The sequence below is a fragment of the Pteropus vampyrus genome, unplaced genomic scaffold, assembly GCF_000151845.1.
Source record: "Pteropus vampyrus isolate Shadow unplaced genomic scaffold, Pvam_2.0 Scaffold59, whole genome shotgun sequence".
Lineage (NCBI taxonomy): Eukaryota > Metazoa > Chordata > Mammalia > Chiroptera > Pteropodidae > Pteropus > Pteropus vampyrus.
Genome location: NW_011888840.1, coordinates 4,749,860 through 4,759,066, shown reverse-complemented (window position 1 = coordinate 4,759,066; position 9,207 = coordinate 4,749,860). Strand labels below are relative to the sequence as shown.

The following is a 9,207-nucleotide window of genomic DNA, read 5'->3' as shown; positions in this document are numbered from 1 at the left end:
CTATTAAAATGGCTAAAGTTTAAAACATACTGGTAATACCAACCAAGTGCCAGTAAAGATGTGGAGTGACTGAAACTCTTACATATTGCTGATAGAAATGGAAAATGGATGGCCACTCTGGAAAACAATTTCTTATAAAGTTTCTTATAAAGTTAAACATACATGCATGATATAATTCAGCAGTTCTACTCCTGGTCATTTGCCCTTGAGAAATGAAAACTTGCATACACACAAAAATCTGTACATGAATGTTTATATCAGCTCTATTCCCCACTGACAAAAACTAGAGAAAACCTTGAAGTCCTTCAATGGGCAAGTGGATAAAGAAACTAGTATAGTCATACAATGGAATACTATACAACATTAAAAAGGGAACAAACTATTGAATCATGCAATGATTTAGATAGATCTCAATGGAATTATGCTGACTGGCAAAAGCCAATCTCAAAAGATCCCATTTCTGTAATATTCTTAAACTGACAAAATTATAGTAACGGAGAACAAAACCGATCAGTCATTGCCAGGGTTAGAGATGGGAGATGGCATTACATGGTGCAATTTGGGGGAGCATCATAATTGTTCTGAATCCTGACTTTGGAGGTGTGTTCAAATTCAAAGAACTATATACTTCCAAGGCAGTCAACTTTCTTCTATGATAATTTAGAAAATATAATAAATGAAAAATATATTTTTCTGTTTTATTTATTCATTCGGTAACATGACTTTTCCAAAAATTTTTATTGTCAGATAACAGTTACATTGTTAGAGAAATGAGCCTTTGGCAACTAGCCTTGAAAACTAAATATAATTTACCACAATATTTTCAGGGAAAAAATATATTTTGAGTTTCCATCTTTATTTGACAATGAAGAATGACTTCAATTCAGAAGTCAAAGGAGCAAGATGGGGCCAAGCTGAGAATGACATGAGGGTGTGGTAAAGAGCTACGTGCAGAAAAACAGGTCCAGCCAAAGCGAGTGGGTGTGGGTCTTTCAGGAAGAAAGGAAAAGAGCTTCCCTAAGACAGAAAGCATCAAGCCTGAGGGGAGTTTGAGCTTTTCATCAGTGGCTCACTTACCCTACCCAAAGAAACCGAAGAAACTGTTGCAAAAGAAAGAGATTGAGCTTTTCAGTCACCATAGTTTGGCTGCTCTACCCTACCTGTCTTGGTTGGGGCCGCTGTAACAGAATACCACCGGCTGGGGGGGCTTATAAACCACAGAAATGCATTTCTCACAGTTCTGGAGGCTGGACGTCCAGGATCAAGGCTCCTGCAGATTCAGTGTCTATTAAGAGCCCACTTTCTGATTTGTGGAGGACACTTTGTCACTGTGTCCTCTCGTGGCAGAAGGGGTGAGGGAATTTCTTTGGAACCTCCTTTATAAAAGCATGAATCCCATTCATAAGGACTCCTCCTCAAGACCTGATCACCTCCCAAAGGCCCCATCTCCTAATATCACACTGAGGTGTAGAATTTCAACATATGAATTTTGTGAGGGGACACACAGATTTAATACATTGTATACCACCCCTCAGCATCGGTAGTTAAGAGGGTGCCAGAGCAAGATGAGGCAGATTCTAGAAGTAACATTTTTTCTTTTTACCACTGATATATGTATTTATATTTTATATGTATATTTATCTTATATATAAATAAAATATATAAAAATATATAAATATAAAACATTTTATATTTATTTTTGTATATATTTTATATTTGTTTTTATATTTTTACATATTTTTATTTATCATACATACTTATATGTATTTACTTATATGTAAATATACGTATTTACATTATTAAATATATTTATATTATTAAATATTATTAAAACATGAGCCAGGCGGTGAAAACTACAAGGGGCCACCACACTGTAGCCAGAGTGAGCAGAAGTGTATCAAGTGCAAGGAAGTCCTACCTGTTGTGGTGATTCCAGCTGGAGACGCAGGACCCTTTCAAGGTGTTTTACGGGCACAAGTTCAGAGGCAGGTTTAGGGAGAAGCAGCTAATCTTTCCTGGAGAGAAGGTTCCCCCGGCCGGGTCTGGGGGGACCTTCGTCCATCTCCATGGTCTGGCAGGTCTATGCAGGCCTGACTGGAGATTCTGTCAAAAGACTGCCTTTTGCGACAAGGGTCGTTTCTGTCAACGAAGGAGCCAGAGCCCAGAGGGCAGAGCGCAAACCCTGGCGGAAGTGAAGCTGACGCGCAGACGGTCGCTACCGTGGCGCATTGTCGCAGGAGGTCTTAGAGGAGAGGTGACCGCCCGTTGACCCGAGAGCTGGACCGGGGCAACTGGAGGTCCCTCGGCCACTCCCCTGTACTTGGAACTTACGTTCCGACCTCCATCCGCATGGCCGGAGCCCTTTAAAAGATGCAGCGTTGAGAGAGCAACGTGTTGTTGAGACCGTCTGGACAGTAGACGTGACTGAATGAATGGGCTGGGGTCTCTGTACGCACTGGAGATTCTGGCCTGGCTGCGGAGATCTGCTCGTCTTCCCGCGCCCAAGACAAGCCTCGCAGGTAAGTTCCCTTGCTTGTTGCCCACTGTGTATCAGGGCCAGTTTCAAATCTTCCTCTCGGCAAACTCCCGAGGTTTTAGATCAACAGGCATCAAGGAGGTGTTTGGCCTGCCGTCCTTACTGAGCTGCTTGGCCCGGGAAAGGGCAACAGCTGAAGGGCCTCCAGCAGTGGCTGAGGGCTGAAGAAGCCAGGGACAGCTCCAGTCTGGCCCAGGAGAAATTGCATCTAGGCTGGTTGGCAACCAGGACCCTCAGAGCCCGCCTGGGCCACCCGCAGCTGCTCAGGCTAAGGCTCTGTCCGTCCAGCCTGTTTGACTCCGTGGCGGCACTGACAGCCAAGAAAACCTTCCACACCCCAGCGGGCCAACTTGATCCTGCAGGTGGCCTGGATCCACGGCCACTCCAGGGAGCTGATGGAGAACAGCTGTACCCACTGAGCTCATGACCAGGCATCAAGCTTTACTACCTGGAGCTGCTGAGCGGTCCTTCCTCACCTGTGACATGGGCTTCTTAGACTAGCTGCAGGGTGACAGGGTGTGGGCGCAGCCCATATATGGTTACATGCCAAAGGAGGTCTCCTTCTATAGCTGCCTGTTTGCTGTCCCCTCTGTCTTTAGGCCGGCCATCAACACCAAGATCCCTGAAAAGGCCAGCTGGCCCAGTTCCTCTCCACGGTTAGCACCATATACAGGATGAATGAGAAGCTGCTCAAGGCCCCCAGAAAAGGCTGTCCTGTTGGATTCCCTGGCCCCACTGCCTGCTCTGTATGTGTACCTCGGCCCTGCCCCACACTGCCGACAGTGCCATGGCTTTTGGGGCTCAGACCTCCAGTTTCTCCCAGATGCAGTCCCGAACCTCACTGGCTGAGGCCAGGATGCCCAAGTCCGGGGGAGGGCCCAGGGCTGCTGCCGGGGGGCGAGGCCCTGTGGAAGTACTTCCTGAACCCCTCACACTCCATATCCTGGTCAAGACCCAGCTCTACAGCCAGGAGCACTGGCGCCACTCTGCTGGGGGAGCCCTGGGAGGGGCCTTTCTGGTCATGAGCACCTGGGGGACAGTTCCCACTGTGCAGCTTCCTCCAGAGCCTGGGGGCTCAGGAGATCTAGGAGTATCTGGTTGAGGACAGTGACAAAGAGGCAGAGATGGGTCAGAGCTGAGCCCGAAGGGAGCTCCTGGGACAGGATGTGCACAGGACCCTTACTCAGTGTTGGGTCACCCTGATGGGACCTCTGCCATGCCACACCAGGGACAGGAAGGCAAGGACGAGGATAGGTAGGTGGCATGTGATCATTTATTTGTATAAATAAAAATATTTCTAGTTAAAAAATATATAACTAAAGTTATGATAAAAATTGACATTTAGTACGAGCTTGTCATGGTTTTAAAAATGTTAAGTTTACTGACACCCTTTCGTTCAAATAATGAAGTCTAAATCCCTTCATCTTGAATGTGGGTTGGATGTAGTGACTTACTGACTCGTTTCGACCAACAGCTATGGTGAAGATGATGCTATGTGACTTGAGATACACCATAAAAACGATACACCCTTGAGCTTCTCTCTCCCTCTCCCCTGACCCCGCCCCATCTCTCTCTCTCACCGTCTACCCCTCTCTGCCACTGTTCTTGCTAGGGGAAAACAGCCACCGTGCCATGCCATCAAGCAGAGAGGCCCACACGGAGAGGAACTGAGACCTCCCATCGACAGCCAGCACCAATGTGAGTGAGTCATGTGAGACAGCCACCTTCAAAGTGGATTCTCCAGTCAATGCCCAGTTTTCAGATGACTGCAGGTCCAGCCAGTATCTTATTGCAACTTCATGAGAAACCCCAAGCCAGAGCAGCCCGGCCAAGCTGCTCCTGGATTCCTGAACCACAGAAACGGTGAGGGATGTCGATGATGATTGCTGCTCTGAACCATTGAGTTATGCAGCATTAGATAACTCATACGAAGCCTACATACAGCAGGCTTCACACGCATTACCTTATTTAATTCTCACAGAGTAGACCCTCTTATTTAAAGATGAGCAACGTGGTGCCTGAATTATTGAAGAATTTATCACATGCTCCTGGAGTGAATTCACAGCTGAGATGGAATTCACACTCAAGACATGCCATACAGGTCGTATGACTAAGTGCCAGGTACTGGGGACATGGTCATGGGAACCAGTGGGTAGGGCGTTGACCAGAGGGAGAGGCTAATAAACAGGAGAGGGGGAAGCATCATCGAGTTCAGCTGGAAGGAGTAAAAGAGCTAAATTAGCTAATTCAGCAAAAACTACAGGTCAGGTGAAACTCTAGGGTGAGTACTGAGCTCTTCGGCAAAGAGAAAAGCAAAATGAGGTGAGAAAAAGCAGAACCATGGAATGGTTTGCATTCCTTTAATGGCGAATGAGAGGGTAGCCAAGAACACAGCAAGAATCCAAGTGGAGGAAGAGTGTCTAGAAAAGCTACACTGCTCAGTTCTGTGACTGGTTGCCCTGGCAATAGGACCCCCACCTTATGGTAATGATATTTAAATGAGAAAACAGCATGCAAATGAAGTAGCTAGTGATTTTATTGATGCTCATGTTCATATTCGACTGGTTAACTCCACATTATCAGGAGGTCTGAGTACAAATTTGGGAGGAGTTTTATGCCAGAAAAAGAATGATACCATAAAAGGGAACTTGGGGAATATAACCCATGAGCTTGACCTTGGCCTCTCAGGAAGGTCTTCCAGGGACCACTGGTTTGTTCCTTTCCCCAATAACCCTGGTAGGAGTCAGTGGTAAGTAATAAATCTTGCGATTTTTCTTCCCTGGTGCATTCTAGCTTTAATGTTGAGGGATACCCTATAAGTCAGGGCTCCAGCCTGGCCAGCGGCACACTCCCAGGGTCCTGTGTAAGGGGACAGAACCCTACAGGTGCCCTGCTTTTTGGTCCGCTCTGCCTGCTTTGACCATTTCTGCAGAGACAGGCTGCCCAGAAAGAGTATATTTGTTTCCTAGAGCTGCCATGATAAAGCACCACAAACTGGGTGACTTAAAGCAACAGAAATGTATTATCTTATAGCTCTTGAGCATGGAAGTCTGAAATCGAGGTGTCAGCAGGGCTGTGCTCTCTCTGGAGGTTCGTGTGGGGGATTCTTCCTTGACTCTTCCTGGCTTCTGGTGGTTTGCTGGCAATCTTGGGTAATACTTGGCTTGTGGCTGTAGTACTTCAATCTCTGCCTCCATGGTCACATGGCCATCTTCTCTGTATATGTCTGTGTCCTCCTATAAGGACACAGTCATATTGGATTAAATCTCATTCTAATGACCTCACCTTAATTTGATTATATCTGCAAAGATCCTTTTGCCCAGTAAGGTAACATTCCGAAGTAAGGAGGGTTAGGATTTCAGCATGAGAATATGGGGGAATGGGGGCACAGTTCAACCCATAACAGAAAGGAGCAGAACTCAGAGTCAACAGAAACAGACCGAAAGAGAAATGATCCAACATGAATAGCTTGGATGTGGTTCCATAGTGTAGCGGTTAGCATGTCTGCTTTACACGCAGAAGGTCCTGGGTTTGTGCCCCAGTGGAGCCACGGTCCATGGTCTACGGCCATGCCACCCTGAACAAGCCCGATATCTGATCTCAGAAGCTAAGCAGGGTCGGGCCTGGTTAGTATTTGGATGGGAGACCACCTAGGAAGACCAGGTTCTGTAGGCATAAATAATATAAAAAAAAAAAAAAATGAATAGCTCAGGTTGATTCATAATTCATCCGTACCTACCTGTACTCCTGCGAATGACAGTCCTCTTTCTTTCCCTTCTAACATCCCTTGCAGTCACCACAACACCACAGTTAATCTCTGAGATGAGGTGCCAGGCTAAGAGTAAGAAGGTTTGGCTTGGCATGAATCTGCTGCTGACTGTGACTTTTCCAAGATGTCCATCCGATCAGTGACCTTCAAATGAGTGTCCCTCAAACATACAGCAGCCCCTGGGTCACTTGAGGCATCACGCTGGGCAGGATTTTTATCAACACAGGAGACACCTACTTCCTAGACAGGCTGTGGGTCCCAGCCGTGTCTTCTAGCTGTCATCGTCACATCTGCAACTCAACCTTCAAGAAAGAGAATAGACAGAAGGAACACTCATCCACGAATACTTAGGGGACAGTCTGGAAATGGCACACATCATTCCTGGTCACCTTCCATTATCCAGAATTCAACTACATGGTCACACTCAGAAGCCAGGGAAACTGAGAAATGAGGTTTCTAGCTAGGTGGCCATGTGTCCACCAAAAATCAGGAGTTATAATATTAAGAAAAAGGGAGAATAGATATTAGTGGGAAACTGTCTATGGGTACCAGATATATTACAGTGATGGTATCTTCAAACTGAAAAGGACCTTAGTCATCTTCTTGTCTATGCATAAATTCTTCGAATAACATGATTAAAAATGGCTTCTCAGTCCATCGTGCACAGCAGTAGGGATGGGAAACACACACCCTTATCAGAGCTCATTCTGCTGAACTATTTCAGGCACCCTCCAATCAAACCCCAATCTATCTCCCAGTAACTCCCACCTGTTGCTCAAGACATGTCTGAAGCCTCAAAGGTAAAGTTTAATCTCTCACACAGGCCTCCTCACCCGTTATCTAGCAATTGTCCCTCTTAACATGTTCTCACAGCCCTCATCATCCTGGTGACCCTCCTCTGGGCATGCCCAATGACATCCAGAGCTGGACAGGATATCCCCTTTGGAAATGAGAGATGCGACTCTTTGTAAACCAGTTGTCAAAACCCTGATGGCCGCAGTGAGGTTTAGAAGTGCTGGAAATCGTAGCTCCCACCGAAAAGGAACTCAGCCATGAATCAAAATATTGGGACATTTCTCAAAAGTGTGTTTAATCTCTACACAGGCACTGGCATAAAGGAAAACCTGAGTCTCTTTTACCTGTTTTTATCACTCATATCCAGGTTAAGACCCCTGCCCAAAACTTAAATTTGCCAGATTTCAAATACTTCCAGTAAAAATGTGGCAAGAGATACTGAGGTGTGTTTTATTGTGACTAGATCGAAAATTTTGGAGTGAAACAAACGTGGATCAGACAACTGGGTCCAAAACGCATTGGGTGTGTGCATTAGGAAAGGGACTTACCCTCCCGGCTACTGTCAGGGTTACAGATGCCCTCATCACCCTCCTGGCTACTGTCAGGGTCACACGTGTGTGATTAGAGTCAGCATTGGTTTAGAGCATGTCATGTGCCCAGCTGAGCACATACACACATTTTACACATTTTAACATGTATCCACATCTGTGAAGAAGGTTCTATCATTATGCATGTTTTATAGAAGAGGAAATAGAGGCTCAGAATGTTATAGGCAGTCTACGGCCATGCCCCCCTGAACAAGCCCGATCCCATCTGATCTCGGAAGCTAAGCAGGGTCGGGCCTGGTTAGTACTTGGATGGGAGACCACCTCAGAAGATCAGGTACTGTAGGCATAAAAAATAAAAAATAAGGGATTGTAAACTGACAAGGTCCTTGCAATCTATGAGGTCCACAAAGGGTTGCCTCCCCTAAAAAAAAAAAAATGTTCTAGGCATTTGCCCAGTGTTGCAGAGCAAGTAAGTGGCACTGCTGGGCCATAAACCCAAGTCTTTCTAGTTTGAGACTGTGAGCATCCAGTGAACATTCTAGCAATGTTCCCATCGAAGCATTGCCCTGTTAGGTACCTGCAATCCCACATTGAAAGCTAGGGAAATGGGTGATTGCTGTCACTAAACGGTGACGGATGTGAGCTGCCCCAGCTCAGTAAACACAGGGCTCACACAGCCACTGTGTTCAGCCCTCAGGGGTTAAGGCGGGGCGAAGATCTCAGCTCAGGACAATGCGCCATCAGTCTCTCGGGGTTTGGCAGCAGTGACCAATTTTGCTGCGATATTGGCATACTTTCCCAGAGATAGATTAGAAAGCAGGAAACCTAAAAAAAAAAAAAGGATAAAGCAAACCTACCCCAAAGTGTTATTTTGCTAACCGCCTTCACTTTGTAATAAATAAAGATTGGAAATGAGAAGAAGATGCATAAATGGAAATAAGCTGAGTGGATCATGGCACGCAGTATGTACAGTATATAAATATTCATGTTAAATTACCTTGTATTGCAACTCCCCGGTTCTCCTGTGTGCGTTTAGGGCTGAGTGGTTTCGGTAAGGCCTTAGTTACCAACACAAGCATGTGTGACTTTTGTGAGAACATGAGGAGTAACTAAGGACTATTAGCACAAGCCCGAATAATGTCCTGCCCCACGGTAAGCCCCAGAAGCTCAAGCACTCTCTCTCCCTTTGGCAAGGGAACAGTAATCCATTTCTTGGTCTTTTCCTAGTAAATGGAAACTGAGCTAAGGGAGAAAAGGGGAAAAAAAAATCCTTAATCTTAGCAACAGCAGGATCTGGCATTTTAGCTGCAGAGCTTAAAGGGGAAAAAAAAAAAAAGCCTTGTTAAAAAGTTCAAATCTAGGTAACCAGTTTCTGAAAGAGTCTTTTGTATGAGTGGGGAGACAGGCTGTATGGGCAAGGAGGAATGAGGGCCAAGCAGGGAGGTGCCCGTGCTTTTCTGCCGGAGGCGGGGACGGGTTCCCTTCCTGTGGGGAGAAGCATGGCTGGGTTGCTAAGTAAGGTCTGGTACAGACTGGCACAGCACTACGTGGAAGGCCAG

General features: G+C 46.1%; 1 non-coding gene and 2 pseudogenes across 1 annotated transcript; all 3 read left to right on the top strand.

Annotated features, from left to right (window-relative positions):
- Positions 1–2,428: 2,428 nt before the first annotated feature.
- On the top strand, positions 2,429–3,638 carry LOC111740196 (annotated as a pseudogene).
- A 2,457-nt stretch (positions 3,639–6,095) lies between these two features.
- LOC111740230 lies at positions 6,096–6,211 on the top strand (annotated as a pseudogene).
- Positions 6,212–7,875: 1,664 nt separating this feature from the next.
- On the top strand, positions 7,876–7,994 carry LOC111740211. The gene has a single exon (XR_002780542.1). It is a non-coding gene; the product is annotated as a 5S ribosomal RNA (ribosomal RNA).
- The last annotated feature ends 1,213 nt before the right edge of the window (positions 7,995–9,207 follow it).